This window comes from Lissotriton helveticus, chromosome 12 (genome assembly GCF_964261635.1).
Source record: "Lissotriton helveticus chromosome 12, aLisHel1.1, whole genome shotgun sequence".
Taxonomy (NCBI): Eukaryota; Metazoa; Chordata; class Amphibia; order Caudata; family Salamandridae; genus Lissotriton; species Lissotriton helveticus.
The window spans coordinates 351017240-351035612 of NC_136073.1; positions in this window are offsets into that span (position 1 = coordinate 351017240).

An 18373-nucleotide genomic window follows, 5' to 3' on the forward strand; every position below is an offset into this window, starting at 1 on the left:
TTACACACACTCTTTCTCTTGGCTTCTTGCTCTCTCTTTCATACTCCTTTTCCCCAGCTTTCCACTGTGGACTTGCATTTTCAGTAGACGGTTCCCATCAGTAGGCATTGGTGTAATTGGATTTGCAATGCTTTTGTGCAGTCTGGGTATCAAGTTAGTGAGCAAGTTCATGTGTTGCTATAACAGGAAGCCAGCACACATGTTTTTAACCCTTTAAAGGGGGGTAGCCTGCAATTTCAGAAGACTGATAAATACCTTCTGGGTCTGGTTTGTATAGTCAACTATGGCCAACAGGAGTGACTACTACCCAGATATCAGAAACTTGGGCCATCCTTGACTGCATCCTGGTGGGGCTTGGGTGAATATGGAAGGAGATATATGCATGGGAGATACCGTACCCAGTGCAAAGAAGTGCTTTGTGAAGAGGTGAGCAGTTTTGGAGGTGGAGGTCAGGAGATATTATTGCAAAGTAAGGTGATGGCCTCACTGGTTGGCACCATGATGTTTTTTTATAGCAAGAGCTCCTTCCTCCTCAGTTTCCTTATGGATCATGGCAATATCAATGATAATCCTCCATGAACCCCAAAAACACAAGTTGATATTCTTGATTGATCTGCAGTGAAGTCTAAGTCATCAAATGTGTTCTTTCTTCCTGCCCAAATCAGTGGTGGCTTGACATTTCAGGAAAAATAGCAGCAAAAAGGTTTTTCCTCAGCATGACACGATACTCAATCTTACATCATGACACAATACATGATGCTGACATGAACAATTGTGTGGATAATTTTAGAATGCACATGCCAGATTCACTGCTAAATCTGTGTAGCATGGTGTCATGTATAAACGCAAAATATGGAACACAAACTTGTAGTGTAGTTCCTATATTCCCAATAGGCTCTGCGCATTGGAATAATATATCCTATAGATTTGACGTAGGACTTATGTCTACTAGGTCTCTATCGAGTATATTAAACTTAATTGTGAGTACCAGCTAGCTCAGAGGTCACTAGAAACTTTCTCGGATTCACAAGAAGCGATTAGTTTCTGACAACCGCATAAACATGACAACTTTGTTTCTCAAGAATAAACGTATCTTCAGAGTCGTGGAAACAATAGATAGATATTTTACCAAGTCAATCGTGCATGCTTCGTTTCATCAGAGGTTTAGAGAAATAGAGAGGCGGGCGTTTTCAATAAAAGGATTTCTTGAACAGTCTTCTTTCTCATGCAAGTAAAGTGAACTGCTACAATCTTAATACTGGCTGCAAAGTATAATGCCTACAGTGAGAAGAGTATTATAAAAAAATACTGTAAACTCATTGTATGGTTTCTAAACCATAAATAAATACATACATAAATAACAAAGGCTATAAGTACTCAAATGGTGCTTCTAAAATACGCCTACCCCATGTACCTAACCTAAGTCTAGTACGAGGGAAGAAGTAAGTGAGGTGTAGCATAGGTTTAGATTTTCCTTGCGAAGAATATATCCAAGATTTCTCTTAGGGTCTAATCAGCTTCGTACATTGGTTTTAGAATGGAGGAGGTCTGGTATCTCTGTCTCGGGACTTGATTTCCCAACACCCCACGAGGGGAGCTTGGAAACACTGGAGCTGGATTCTCACCGGGAGAAATGCAGCCTCTCGATCAGTGCGTCAGCTGGAGGGTCAGCTTCCTTCGGCACTTATTGTAGCGAGCTGCGTCGGGCAAGTAGATAGTCGAACTGCTCCGAACCACCGTGTCTTTGCTACGGCAAGTGTAGGCATATTTATATCGTGAAGGTGCCTAATTTGACCTAAAGTCGGGCATATTAACGCCATGAAAGAACCCCAAGGAAATGGTAGTTCTTTGAAAACTCCATGAGTTCTTGGACAAATCAATATTCAAGCAAGGGGATATCCCTGACAGCTTAAGCCAATTTTTCCAAGAAATCGTTGTGGCTTTTTGGAACGGGTGGAAGTAGCCATGCCTGTATTTGGACTGCATGGGCTATGTCTAAATATGGGTATGATTTCTATGCCTATATATGGGCAAAGTGAATTGTACCTATATAAGGGCATGAATCTGTAAATTTCGCTCTGATCCTAATACGCCATACAACAAACTAGTGTCCTATTTGGCCCGATGACGATGACTCAAGTTTTAATTTTACTGTAAGCTGTCTAGTCTTTGGCTGTCCTTATATTTAGTCACTGTAACATCTAAATTCCTTGAAGGCATGGATATTGCAATATAGGTACTTGACCTAACAGGTGACAGTAGCCCACACATTCATTCTGATTTGATCAGGAACCTTGCAACCAGCATCAGAAACCTCATGAGTTTACAATGTTTGTAAAACCTGACACTTTACATGTCATGGGAATGTCATAGTGGCATCATAAATAGCTTACATGGAGGAGGAGCTTCGCGCGCAACCAAGATGGCCGCGTGAGCTTAGGGTTCCCGAGACCCTCGTAACCTCCCGGATCTATCCTGTCGTTCATCCTGTCCCTCATTGACGTCTTCGTGAAGGTGAACCACGAGTGAGGCGAAACCTGCATTTAGATTTTGAATCAGACCCCGGGAACCGGTGTTACGGTGCTTAGAAGATTGCGGCCTACATCTCCGTGAAGCCCGGCTGTGGAGTTGGCACGGTGCCCGAGCTGTAGTTGAACAACATCGGCCTGCTGGAGCTGGGACGATCGGTCCGGTTGCTTTCACTTTCGGTTTTGCTTCCAGAGAAGACCTGTGACTGGGAACGAGCCCAACCCCGTGCCTGAGGACTGCTGCCCTGTGTCACCCACGAGTGTTACTTCTCATTGCCTTGCCGGTTCTGGAGGACATTCGGCCTGTGCCCTCTAGCTGAGGCTGCCTCGGCCCGAGTTGGGCCAGGGGCCGCCATCTTCCTGCTCTGTCTCATCGATCCAAGTCGATCTATATCCTGCAATGGCGGAGAAATCGGAGGGTGCAACGCAGAAACTTAAGACCACTTGGCGGGGTGGCTATACCCAGACTAACATTATGGATCGATATGCCGACTTCGCCGATTGAGCTGACCTTGCAAGATGTTATGGCCGCAATTAAAGGGATTAAATCCTCATTGGGGCAACAATTGGCGACTCTCGCCCATAAGCTTGATACTGTGGCGATTGATGTCAACTTGATCCGTACGGACGTAGCGAAAACTAATGAGAAAGTCAAGTCTTTGGACATTAAGACTTCCAGCCTTACGGGTGATGTCGCTGGCCTGCTGACGGAGGTCAGTCAATTGAGGACTACCAGTGATCTCCTTACACGACGTTTGGAGGATTATGAAGGAAGGGCCAGGCGGAACAATGTTCAGGAGAAGGCAGAAGATCCAGCAGCTGACCTCTTTGTCGAAGATCTTATTGTTAGCCACCTTGCACCTAAGGGACTGAGTAAGTGCTTTACGGTCGAACGGGCTCACAGAGTTCCGGGCGGTAAACCGAAGTTGGGTGCCCCACCGCGGCCTATAATTGCGATAATCTTCAATTTTCGTGATAGAGACGCTATCCTGCAGGCCTCACGGATGGGTGGACCTACAAAGTTTGAGAACACTACTATCATCTTCTACCCGGACTTCACCCAATCGGTCCAGAAGCAAAGACTTGGTTTCCAGGGGGTGAAGAGACGACTGCGTGACATGGGCCTTAAATACGCCATGCTTTTCCAGGCCAAGTTCGAACATGCGGAGCGAACTTATTTTTTCGATCGACCGGATGTGGTGGCCGACTGGCTGGACGCTCTGCCGAAACAGCACCCATCGGAGGAGCAGTCTGGCGGGGCGGAAGGCGGACCGACGGAACAGGAATAGGCACCGGTTGCTTGGTATTCTGGGGTCTCTTGTAGGCCTCTAACTGTGGTTCGATAATCCTGACAAGCGATTTGACGTACATCTGGGTGTTGCAGGGCTATTGGTGGGTCTTTTTCCTCCTCTGAGTGTCTTTTTGTAGCTTAGTTAGATGTGGGGGCGACAGGCACACTGCAAGTTTGGGTGGCTTTTTATTCTTACGCAGGGGTGCAGGGTGGGGGGTTTTGTAACGGGATGTTAGTGGGGGGGATGGGGGGTTCTGTTGGGGTGTGTGTGTGTTCCTTTGCAAGGCAACGTGTCTTTATATCATTTGCTCGAAGTGCTGAGTTCTATCTGGGGCTGGATCCTCTTTCTGTTTCGGGATGGGGGAAGAGGGCTGAAACTAGTGAGTTGGAATGTGAATGGGCTGGGGGATAGGATAAAACGTGGGGTGGTGTTGCAACTGTTGAAGCGTTTCTCCCCTGATGTGGTCCTTCTTCAGGAGCGCACTTGATTGGCAATACTTGTTATGCTCTGAATAGGAAGGGGTATCGTTTGGTCGCACATGCTGGGTTTTCCTCCGGCTCCAGAGGGGTTGGTATCCTCATTAAGAATTCTCTCCCACTGGAGATTGACTCCACGGTCCTCGATGATAGAGGGCGCTACGTCGCTCTTACGGGTAGGTGGGAGGGGCCGGACCCTTTCCCTGGTCTCTGTATATGTCCCCCCTGGCCTGCAGTCGACTACTTTCTCGGACTTGGGGCGGGTTATCCTCACTCTCCCCGAGGGGTCACTGCTTTTAGGTAGTGATTTTAACGCGGTGGTTTCCGGTACGGTTGATCGACACCCACCCAGGGATCTAAGGGGAGCACAGAACTGGCTTCACAATTTCCTCGACACTTTGGGTCTGGTAGATTGCTGGAGATTTTTACATCCTGCTCAGCGGCAGTATACGTTCCATTCGGGCACTCACGGTAGCCTTTCTAGGATTGATTATGTTTTGGTGCCGGCTGCACAGGCACTTACTATCACTGAGGTTAAGCATTTGGCTCGGGGAATTTCGGATCATTCTCCGTTATGGCTTTGGATGGAGTTGGATTCCGGGACCGAGGGACGGGGTGCCCCGATTAACCCTTGGTATCTCCGAAACCCTAAAACTCGTGCTGCCCTGGTAAAATCTCTCAACCTGTATTTTTTAGAAAACGAGGGTTCTGTTTCGTCAGCGGTATCGCTTTGGAAGGCTTTCAAGACCGTCCTCAGGGGTCAGGCCCTGTCGTTAATAGCGGGTGCTAAGAAACGGAGGGATGAGGAGGTGATTAAGATCGAGACAGAGATAGCGGACTTAGAGCTTGAGCTGGAGCGGGGGGTCACCCTTGCTACGACACATGTTCTACGACTAAAACAACTTGAGTACAGGGCATTGGTTACTGACGCGGCTAAGGCCATGAGTAGGAAGCAGCAGGGATGTCTGTATGATGTGGGTGATAAAGCTGGTTAATTCGTGGCTGGATAAGAAAGATAGGGCTAGTCGGGTGGTGCCTGTGATCGAGACGGCTAGTGGTGCTCGGATCTCAGACCCCAAAGAGATCGCTCAGTGTTTCGCGGATCACTTCCAAACAGTGTACTCCTCTGTGTCGGACAGGCCGGAGGAGGACTGGCATCGATTGTTGCGTGATATCGCTTTACCGCGTCTCTCTGATGTCGATAGGGTACAAATGGACGCTGCACTAACAGCTGATGAGGTGGCTCTTGCGATTCGTTCCCTGCGTTCGGGGAAAGCAATGGGTCCCAACAGCCTGCCTATAGAACTTTACAAGTTGCGGCCTGACAAGATGGCTCCCTATCTAGGGGATATGTTTTTGAAGTCTCAGGAGTGTGGCTCTCTCCCCCGTGATCAGCGTTTAGCGACCATTGTGGTGATTCACAAGGAGGGAAAGCCGAGAGATAGTTGTGCGTCGTACCGACCTATATCTCTTTTAAATGCCGAACCTAAGATCCTCGCGAAAGTACTGGCTAACCGATTGATCACTGTTATTAGCGAGTTGATACATCCGGATCAATCCAGTTTTATCCCGCATAGAAACACCGCCCTGAATCTTAGGCGTCTGCATGGTGTTCTCGCGAGAGCTGCGACGTTGCGTGAGCCGGCCATCTTGGCGTCGTTGGATGCCACGATGGCTTTCGATACCATGGAATGGCCATATTTATGGGCCGCATTGGCTAAGTTTGGGTTTGGACCCGGTTTTATTGGCTGGGTGAGGCTACTCTATGTGGAACCCCTCGCGCAAATTGTTGTGAATGGCCGAGTTTCTGCTCCGTTTGGTCTTGGGAGGGGAACTCATCAGGGTTGTCCTTTGTCGCCGCTCCTGTTCGCCCTAGCTCTCGAGCCCCTCGCCGCGTGGATCCGGTGGGAGCCCTCGATGAAGGGCATTCGGTGGTCCTCTGAGTTTGAAGATTGCATCTCGCTTTATGTAGAGGATATCTTACTGTACTTGACGTCGCCCCGGAAACCATTGATAGTTTTGTGCGATGTTTTGAACTCATTTGGTAGGAACTCAGGCCTAATCATTAATTGGACAAAATCCTATCTATATGTCCTTTCAGGTGACGTCCCTCTTCTTCCAAATAACTGTCCCATCCAGATTGCACAAACGGGGTTTAAATACCTCGGTATCTATATTTCATTGGAACGCGCAGTTCGGTATGAACAGAATCTCCTCCCACCCTTGTCTAGATTGAAGCAAGATGTCGCAGGTTGGCGTAAGCTTCCGCTTTCGCCGCTTTCGCCGCTTTCGCCGCTTTCACCGCTTGGTCGTGCGGCCCTCTTTAAAATGATGTCGCTGCCTCGTTTTCTTTATGCTCTCCAAAACACTCTTGATATAGTTCCGGCTAGCTATTTCCGTGCAGTCGAGGGTCTTCAAAGGAAGTTGGTATGGGACGGTAGACCTCGTATTGCGCTGGATAAACTGACGCTCCCGTGGTACGACGGGGGTATCGCTCTCCCCGATGTAAAACGTTACTATTGGGGGTCTCAATTAGGAGCCATTAATCATGGTATGTTTGGTACCGAATTGAACCCCGCCTTTGCCATGGATAGATGGATGTTACCTGGGGGTAACTACTATAGCGCGTTGTACTCTAAATCGGTGGTTAAGGATTTGACGGGACCTACCAAGACAGCAGTACGTCTGTGGCAGGACGCAACTAGTTCGATGGGATGGAAAGACTGCTTGACTGAAGTGACCCCGCTTTTTGTTTCTGATAAAATTGGTAAACTGTGGAAGACCAAGGGGTTCGATAAATGGGACCTCATTGGTATTAGTAAGGTGGGAGACCTCTGGGTTAAGGGTCAGGTTAAATCGTTCGAGTCGTTAAAGAAGGAGTTCGAATTAGGTGATTCAGAGTACTTCCGTTATGTCCAAGTTCTCCATGCTTTGAGGTCGGTTCTCCCAGTGGGGGAGGTAATTCCGGAATCGTCCCCGCTTGAGGATAGATTGTTGGACGGTCATGTGCCTGATAGTACTATCTCCCTAGTTTACAAAAAATTAATAAATGATAGGTCGGACCTCCTATTGCATCTTCGGGACTTGTGGACCTATGACGGCCTTGAGCTGGATGACGAGGACTGGCAATCTGCGATCTCCTCTCCCAAGGAGGTCGCAATTCCAGCTCGACTCCACCTGGTTCAACTTAAGATTCTTCATAGGATATACGTCACGGGCCCCCGTTTGGTTCGCATGGGCTTTTCTGAGGAGGGTTTGTGTAAGCGAGGATGTGGGCAGATAGGGACATTTCCCCATATTATTTGGGAATGTCGTGAGGTTGCTGCCTTCTGGAGCGGGGTACATGATGTAATGAAGGAAGTGACAGGGGTTGCCCTCTGGCCGGAAGCTAGACGATGTTTGTTGAATGTTTGGGAACCCACGGATTATAATGCAGCTCAGACACAGTGGGCGACCCTGGGGGCCATGATTGCCAAGCGAGACATTGCTTAATTGTGGGGATCCCAAAGGCCACCTACAGTTGAAGTATGGAAGGAAAACATGGACTGGTGCATGTTTAGGGAAAAAATTGGCCCGGGGTCGGCCCCGGAAGTGGTGTAGAGTGTGGGGACCTTGGAATGGCTACCGTGGATAGATGTACACCGCCTATAGTGGACAACACTGATGTCCCACTTTCCCCCTGACCCCGCATTCTGACTATTTTATTGTATGTGCATTGATTTTACCCCTGTCCTCCCCCCTCCCCTTCCTTACATTGATTGCTGATTTCGTTGTATTGTTTTTTCCTTCCCCGATTGGAATTGGTACTCTGTGTAATGTATTTCTTTGCCTTGCTGTTTATATATTTTTCAATAGAAAAAGTTTATATTAAAAAAAAATAAAGCTTACATACAATACAATTTGCAGACTTGACAGCTCATGGAGAATCTAACAAAAAGTGACCATGTGAGCTTTTATTACACCATGACTTGTGACATCCCCTTAATGTCAGATTCTATCACTGAGCAAAACTTGTGCATCAACATTTGCACACAGTATGTTGCCATACCTCTGACCCCACACCTGTAAGATACATTGGATCTTAAGAGATATTTACAATAGGAGTGATTGATATCCATGGTGAGGTGTACTTCCTTATGTATTTTGCATTAAATTAAAGATAAAGAAAATCATGCGTTGTCAGAATTTTTTTCACATATTGCTGACTGGTCACTTCACACTTATGAACTCACCATACAATATATGTTGAGCCTTATGTCAGACTTACATCAGTGGTTAACATATGCAGCCTTCCTTCCCAATTAAGGGGCAGATTAGGATTGCGTTTTTTCTGCATCCTCCGGGCCGGCGGAAGTGTCCGCCGGCCCGTAGGATGCGGAAAAACCCCTGCGGAGCCTTCAAAGACCCCCCGCCAGATTAGGATGGCTGGGGGGTCAGGAATACCGTCCGCCGCTTTTCCACCACGGTCGCCTTCCGACCGCAGCGGAAAAGCACTAACATGGCTAGCGGTGTCTATCAGACACCGCCAGCCATATTATGATAGCTGCGGTCATATGCCTTTCCACGGCGGCATTCCCGCCGTGGAAAGGCATACGGTGTTGTCTTCGGGGGCCCGTTGCGGGCCCCCATGGGTGAAGGGGGGGTGGGGGGTGCACTTGGGGGGTACCTATGGTACCCCCCTGCCTTTGCGTGCATGCGGTGCCTGCAGCTTCGTGCATGCAAACGTAAACATGCATTTTCTAAGATTGCGGCGTGTGCTGCTTCACGCAGCACCCGCCGCAATGTTAAGAATACAGGATGTGACAGCCAGGGTGGCGGTCACATCCTAATTGCACTGGAGGGAACAGTGCAGCCCCAGAACCGTCCGCGATCCTAATCGGCCCCTTAGTCTGTATAATTTCAACATACACCAAAGTGATGGAAGGGAACCTTCAATTAATGTAATAGTATCAAAGGGAGAGTGAGGATTAGAGAGCTAATCTTAAATTAATCTCAGCACTGGCTGTATTAATGTTCTTCTTCGTGTTTGTGAATATCATCATTTAGGAACAATAATCATTAGAGTGGACCTAGGTATGAATAACATACATCAAGTACATGCCATCTAATACATCTATGTCAACAAAGTGTATTTTCGTATATTGTTTTATTCGAAATTTATATATATATATATAAAAGACACAATAAATACAAAACAATCAAAAAAATCAAATAAATTCATCCATAAACGTCAATCATCAATGTTAACAGTCACATTACATTTTCTTGACATCATTGTGTTCTTCTTCTTCCTTTTCCCACTATTACTCTGTATACCAAGATCCATCTATACATGGAACAGTCCAGCACAAAATGCCAAGCCAAGTACCCTCTGAATAAGAACATAAGCAATCCCAGACTGGTTTCGGTATACTTGAAACTTAGTAATAGGATTCAGTTTGAGCCCTATGGCTCAAAGAGCACGGAGCCCATGTCTGATATACCTGCAACAATTAGGGGGTCGCAATGAGGAAAACAAAAAATTGGTGGGTGGATTACTTAATTGAACTTCAGCCACCGGTAATACTCTAGGCTGCCATCCAGTCCATATTGTTTTTACCCACAATGCCACCTCAGACAGCAGACAGCCACATGCAAATCACCCTTGGTAGTGCTCCAATAGCACTAGTGTAGCCTACACTGTCAGGCTAAGTCCCCTCTGAAAATAAACACTGTCAAACTCAGACCAGACTTGGCCTAGTTAAGCTTCATCAGTGAGCCATAGCTTAAGCCCTTTGCAACACTCAGCACTGGAGCCACATCTTATCATATCCGATGCACTTGGGGTGTTGCACTCAGTGATTAGTCTCAGCCACTGGTAATTACTCAGGGTTGAATACCAGCTCCATCATTGTTTTGCCACCATGCCATCTTAGACAGGAGCCAGTTATATGCAAATCAGTCTTGGGACTGCACCAATAGGAACGGCCTAGCCTGAACTGTTCCAGGACAGCTCGCTTAGCATTTATTCAATCTGCATTTTGCTGTTTCCCTCACAGTCACTCCTTCAAACCTGGGCGGTCATCTTGGAATGAGATTATCCATAGTGTATCAATGTTTTATTCACCAGCCACTGCAGCAAAATGTTATGGTATGTCATGTTATGTTAATAGTTTATAGAACGCACGAATGCCAGTTGGTGTCTTGGCTCTATATGTCCGCACAGGTTACTTGAAAAGAGGATAGCAAGACCTAATTAGCAGTGGAAGGGGAAGGCAGGTTTTGAGCTGTTTCCTAAATATTAAAAGACTTGGCAAACATCTGAGATCTTCAGGTAGTGAATTCCTCCATTTGCATGTGGTATAAGAGAAGTTTATTCCTCCCAAGTGGACCTTTCTTTGTTCTGGTAGCAACTACCTTTTTGCCACAGTAGTCTCCAAGTTGTGACTGGGTACGTACCATTTGAAGGCTTTTTGATACAAAAGAGGGCCAACCTTGTGTAGGACTTTTTGGGTCCAACACTGGGCTTTAAACTTTATATGTTCCATGATCAATAGCACATGTGAATCATAGTTGGTTTGTGAAACTGAGCAAAGTTTTTAATTTTTCATTAAAGCTCTACCTGCTGCATTTTGAAGAGACTGTAGTTTGTTCTGTAAGCACTGCTGGATACCTACATACACGGTATTACAGGAATCCAATTTCGAGATTATCAGAGACAATATTACTGTTTTCTGCATCTCCATAGGAAGAAACGGAAGAATCTTCTTCAAGACTTTTAGTGTTCAGAAGCAAGAAGATGTTACCTAATTAATGTGATCGTTAAATGCAAGTTTAACATAAAAATTAACCCCGTCCTTTGTTTTGATCCTAAATGGGAAGGCCACCAAGCAGCATTCCAGAAGGAAGTGTTATTGCCAAACAACAACACCTAGGTCTTTTCAGAGTTTAATTTCAAACAATTTTTCTGCATCCGCTTAACAATGTTCTGCGTACAGATGCTCTATTTCTGGATTAGAAAAAACAAAAAATGACCGAAATGCAAATTATAGTAATCAAAATGTACAGAAACAACATGCTACCACATGAATCGCAAGCAGGACATTGGCATCTCATAAATATGAAACAATGTTTTTCGTACTTGTATTTGTGGATCAAAACCTAAAACGAACCGGAGCTTTAACCAAGGTCCTTCACAAAAACACATCAAATTAAATTGTCTAATTCCTCTCTATTCTTTTTCCACGGTATTCGCCGGATAATTTTATGATTACAGGTAAACGAATATGAATAACCAAGCAGAGACTATAACGATATCTTACAAATATTCTCTTAGGTCGTCCTCTTTTCCTTTTTTTCCTGAAATCGAAAACCCATTGTGTTTGCTCTGGTCGAGCTTCACAGTTTATACTGACAAACAAGCTATTGAAGTTAGGAGGTTGTACATTTTATTTTTTCAGTCTAGAATGCTGAACACAGCTGTACATATAGCACGGTACAGGCTTTGAAGATGTCTTCAGCAGCACTATATCTTCATCTATGGGGGTATTCATGTGAATTCATAGACTCACAGTCTGTAGCAGACGCATCCAAGCGACCAGGCTACCGTTAAACACAAGCACACATCAGTAGGAAAGCACAGGGGCAATGAAGACAATCCTTAAGCAGTTTTCCCTGCTTGGTAACCTTTCCCTCATCAATCACTTCTGAGCTGCATACCACTCACCGATTTAACCATGTATGTTGGCACACCAGTGCTCCGTATCTGCCTGGGTCGATGTTTACATTATTATGATTTTCTGCTGAGCTGTTTGTGCAAAAGGTTTGATATCATTTCAGTTCACTCAGTTTTATTTTAAAAAGTGTTCTTTTTAAAGCATACAATGTAGATTCTATGAATAATAACTCCAAATGAACAATCAGTTTAGGTTCAAAAACTCATACCAGATAATAAAATACTATGGTGAGTGTTAAAAAACAATACATATACGCGTATGCATTTACTCATGTATATATTTATTAACTACTAGGCGAACACTTTGTTTGCTATTCACCATTTCCGAGTGTAGAATTACTCCTATGTGTAGATGTACATGTTTCTACCCCATACACTGAGGGGGGACCTCTTACAACATAATATATAGCCAGAGGTTACTAGTAGTAACTTTACAACAATACCTTATGTTTCACCAATTTGGTGGATATGTCCTCACCGGGTCGGAAGTTCGGAACCTCTACCATTAAGATGGTGATCTCCTCCATGACGATGGAGACCCCCAAATTTAAAGGAATAGGCTAATACCATAGACATATCCCAAATCACATAAGCATCACGAATCTATGACATATTATCGAAAGACACAATATCGACCGACAAAAATATCGACACAAATATATCGGAAGCATTAATATCGAACTCCTATACTTAACTAAAAACATACAAAAATATCGGGGAAAAAATATCGACATACATAAACACCGATTTCAATATTATCGACTACATACATATCGACGACCAATAATATCGATCACATTAAAAGGTATACACCTATACTAAATTATCGAAAACACTAATATCGTGAACAAAAATATCGTCCTTTTAATAATATCGGTAAAATTAAATAAATATATAAAAAAAATTGCTATTACCAAAATAAACTATTTCCTATAAAATAAACACCTCTGCTTTAAATATAGATTTTTAAACATTTTTTAAAAGTCAACTACATATTATAATTACCATTTATATTACACAAATAAATATACTAAAATATTTTATTTTATTTTAAACAGGAAGAAATAACATTACCCTTATCTAACAAAATGAAACTCCAAACAGAAATTCAAACATACTAACTAACCAATAAACACACAGAAATTCAAAATTAACGAATAGGAAACTATTTGCTAATTACAAACACTATGGGGTCGATTCCGATCCGGTAAAATGCGCTCCGAATCGTCGTACGAAGCGTTTTTTGCCCGTACGAATCGTACCCGTAAACGTCCCGTATGTACGACGAAGTACGATCCGTACCAGGAGCCGAACTCCGTACGAGTCGTACAGGACTCCGTACGAATCGAATCTCCGTACGAGTCTCACTCGGAACCCGCTGTACGCGACATCACTACGGTTCGCGGCTGGTTTTTACGACCCAGCAAGTACGATTCGTGTCGGGTACGCACCGTATGACCCTTTTCCTACGGGAGCTGAAAACAGTCGTAAACGCAGAGTTCGCGCCGAAAAAGGTACGGGACGCCCCCCCCGGGTACGGCACGTACCCTGCATGATCGCAGGGGTACGCGCCGTACCCCTGCGATCATGCGGGGTACGTGCCGTACACCCAGCGTACATGGGGTACGCACCGTACCCCATGTACGGTGGGTGTACGGCACGTACCCCATGTGCGCTGGGTGTACGGCACGTACCCCGCATGATCGCAGGGGTACGGCGCGTACCCCTGCGATCATGGGGGGTACGTGCCATACTGTGTGTAGGTGATCGTGCGCTTTTCCGTACGAATCGACGTGTTCCGTACGAATCGCGTCCTGGTCGGACGATCGGGATCGGAATCGTCCGGTCGTACGGCGTCCGTACGAGTCGTACGGAAACGGCTCCGGATACGATTCGTACGGACGGGGATGTTACCGGATCGGAATCGACCCCTATATAAACAATTAACCACTAAACACAAACCACATGCTAAAACAAACGAAAGGAGACACATCTATGGATGATTTGCACACAACGACAAGAACATCAAAATTGGCAGGATAAATTATTAACTTTCAAGTAAGTAATACTAATAATATATATATATTTATAAACTAAATTGTAAATATTTTATTACAATTGCAGTTTTCCTTTTCTCTATCAACTACTGATTAGTCTACTAAGATATACCACACAACTGATTTCTGATAAAATTAAACGCTTAAAAATTGTGATACATTGTTTTTATTTAAAACATGTTTAAATCAATTAAATTAAATACTAGCCATAATGTTAAAATGCTATACTTTTTTATGTCTCCTCTAAATCTGCAGAAAACTATCCTAACAAATACAAGAATACAAAACTCAAACATAAAGATACAATTTACCATGTAAGTATAATTAAACACTTAATTAAAAGCTAAAATCTAAATAACTGAGGACATTTTGTAACTAATTATACATATCTTCTTTTAATTTTCTACTACCACTACAGACAATTCTACAGAGAGCAAAGAGAGAAAAATACTCAGAATACCAAAGATACAAAAGCATAAGTATGTATATTCAAAACCTTCATAAACTAGTAACAGGTTTAAATTAAAACCCTGGTTTATTTTTCCAATACATATCTAAATTTGTATTTCAGAAACTACTACAGAAGACCACACTACAAAAAGACCAACAACAAAATTATACAGTCAAAACGAAAACTAACAAAGTAAGTACCTCCAAATACTAAACTAAGGATTAAAACGCCAAAATTAGCACTTTTTCTAATTATTAAAACATATCTACTTTGTATTTCCTCCTAAAACTAGAGAAAACTCTACTCACAAAATACAGAAAAAAATATCCGATTCCCAAAGATATAACTAAGTAAGTAAGTATATTAAAGGACTAAAGTAACTGTTAAAATGTTAAAAACATAAAGACACATTGACATTTCTAACACATGTGTACTTCTTATTTTCAGATAATACTACAGAATACTCTACTAAGAAATAACAGACAACTCTACTCCAAAGTCCTATCTAAAGTAAACAAAGTAAGTATATTCACAATTTATTGTAATATCCTACATTTATTAGCAGCTACTTTTTTACATAAAATTCGCACTAAAACTTTAACTATATAGAAAAGCAAATCAATAAAATTTCAGTTTTTTTACAAAACAGATCAAAGACAATCAGAAAACACAGTCAACAACAAAAGAATAAAGCATATCAAAATATTTCACAGATTTGGACCAATTGTAAGTATATACCAAACTATTGTTTAATCAATTAATTTTAAACACAAACATTACAATTTACATAAATATTTAATATATCTCTTGTAGATTTACAAACAACAAAATGACAGAAGGAGCAGAATTTGTGACCAGACAGAAAGGAAAGCTATTACTCTGCTACATGGGTTACACTTATACCCAGGAGAAACAATATGGGTTGAAAGTAAATTGGAAATGTTGCAAATATTATTCTAACAAGTGTTATGGAAGGGCAACAACTAGGGAAGCAACTGTACTTTATACAAGGGAACACAACCACCCACCAAACATAACAGAAATCGAAGTTAGAACAGCCTTAGAAAACTTAAAATAGGCAAGCACAGGTTCCCAAAAACCAACCAGTGTAATATTAAAAGAAGCAATTCCCAAAATTCCCAAAACTGCTACAACACAGATGCCAAATATTCTTGCACTAAAAAGAACTATAACACGAACAAAAAAAAAGTACTACTACTACCACACCACCCCCAAGAACATATAGTGATATAAGTTTAAATGCCAACCAAACCATAACTCTAAACAAAGTACCATTTATCATTTACGACAATGAAAGCAACGATAAAAGACTGATAATTTTTGGAACAAATCTGAACTTAATTAAACTTCAGCAAACACAACATTGGATGATGGACGGGACTTTTAACATCTGTCGCAAACCCTTTTACCAATTATACACCATACATGGCCTATATAACAACTGCAACATACCTCTACTTTATGCACTACTACCAAATAAAACAAATTCAACATATATGGAATTATTAAATATAATCAAACAAAAAACGAATGACTATTCTCCTGAAAAAATAATCCTAGATTTTGAGCAAGCAATGATTTCAACAATCTTGAAATTACACCCCCATACCTGCATTCAAGGCTGCTACTACCATTTAAACCACTGTATATGGAGGCATCTACAAAAGACAACCTTAAGCATAGAATATGCAACAAACTCATCTTTTGCATATCAAATAAAAAAATCATAGCACTGGCCTATGTTCCAGAAACAGACGTAGCACAACACTACAACATTCTAATAGATAGCACCTTTTATAAACAAAATGAGGCTAAACTGAGTCCATTTTTGGACTACTTTGAAGACACCTGGGTAGGCAGAATCCATAGATCTGGCCACAGAAGAAACCCTAAATTCCTAATACCCTGGTGGAACGTTTACAAAAGCACCTTAAACGGAGAATCAAAAACAAATAACGCGGTTGAAGGCTGGCCCAATGGCTTCATACAATCAACAGGTAGAACTAAACCTAGTTTTGAAAAATTCATTAAATGCCTGCAAAAAGAACAAAGCTACCAGGAGTTTAGAATGGAACAATCCATTACTGAACTAGTCCCTAAAACATCTAAACAAACCAAACAAATGCACAAATACCTAGAACAACAAGTAAAATTATACCCTAGTACTAAAGGCATTGAATACCTAAACCTAATTGCCAAAACACTACTCTAAAAAAATCAGAACACCAAACCAGTACATAAAAATGAAAGCTAAACAATCAAAACAACATCTGAATCTTTATTTCCAAAACTCTTTAATGTATGCTATATATATAAAAATGTATGAAATATATATGCAGACATTACTTACAATTCATTACTATAAAACATCACTATAATAATAGATACATTACCCACCCACAAAATATAAAATAATGAATTACTTACCAAGCATGTCGACAATCCTGGATATCCTTCTCCACTAAATTAATCCAGTTAGTGAAAAATGTTCCCCAAAAAATATGTAAAAATACAACTCTACCAAAAATCGATAATCCATCCAACGACGATCACTAGTAAAACCATAAAGAACCCGAAAAAAGTTCAAAAATAAAATAAACGCTCCAGGAAAACCGAAAATTTTAAAGAAGTGTTTGAAATGCCTTAGTTAATAAAACTAACAAACACTTCCTTAAAGAAAAAAACGCTCCTTCCGAAATGGCGGACACCTAGAACAGAAAGATATAAAACATACATTCCCACCCACATAAAACTACACATAACTAACCACTAACATTAGTATTAACATTATATTCCTATTACATATACTTTAAACATGTATATAGTAACTCTCCAAACAAGCCTAAAACAAGGTAAAACTACGAGTACCTACCACACGTAAATAAACGGTCTTAAACACTGTAATACAACTCACTTACATCTAACAACAATAAATAGCACCACACTAGTCTCAAATATAAAATTAAACACACTTAAAACATATAAAACAAACCTTACCTTAAGCGACGTGAAGTCTTTCCCAACCGCGAGCTGCTCTCTCCATCCAAATGAGACAAAACGACCTAACCCGGTTACAAAATGAAAGACCCAAAAGCAAGAAAATAGTCCCTTATGACAAATATATTACTAAATCTGTGTAAATTTACCTACAATAATGGGAAAATTCGTACAATATTTGACACAATGTTTTTTTTATTATTTACATGAAATATTATAAAAATATGTTGTAATAATTTACATATAAATATTATTAAATTAATAATATTTATTGACAAAATATGAGAAATGTGATAAAAAGTAACAAAATTGTGTTTATTCTATTTTCTATTTGTACATAAAGACACCTATGTTAAAAAAAATGTATACAATTATATTGTTTAAATAATTAATATTAATATTTTAAATATTAATATTATTAAACAAATTGTATTGACTTACAACATATATAACACTATAAAAATGTGATATGACATTAAACAATACTATATTTTATTTTTCTCGTTAAAAAAATATTTTTTTTGTATAATGTTTTGGTATGAAAAAAAAAACATTTTCACAAATGTCCATCATATATTTTGAAGAAATGTTTATCTGCAAATTATACAATACCTAATAAATTTATGTTGTAGAACATTTTTTATAAAGTGTTTGTGTTTTTACTATTAATATGATAAAAATATTTGTTTCTCATACACATAAATAATATATATTTTTAGATATACATAAAAATACAACTCTTCCCAAAGTAATCCACATAAATATCAGTTAGTTGCTAAACACTAATGAAATATAATTTACTATTCCCACTCCAGTCTAAATAAAATTGAAGTAGGT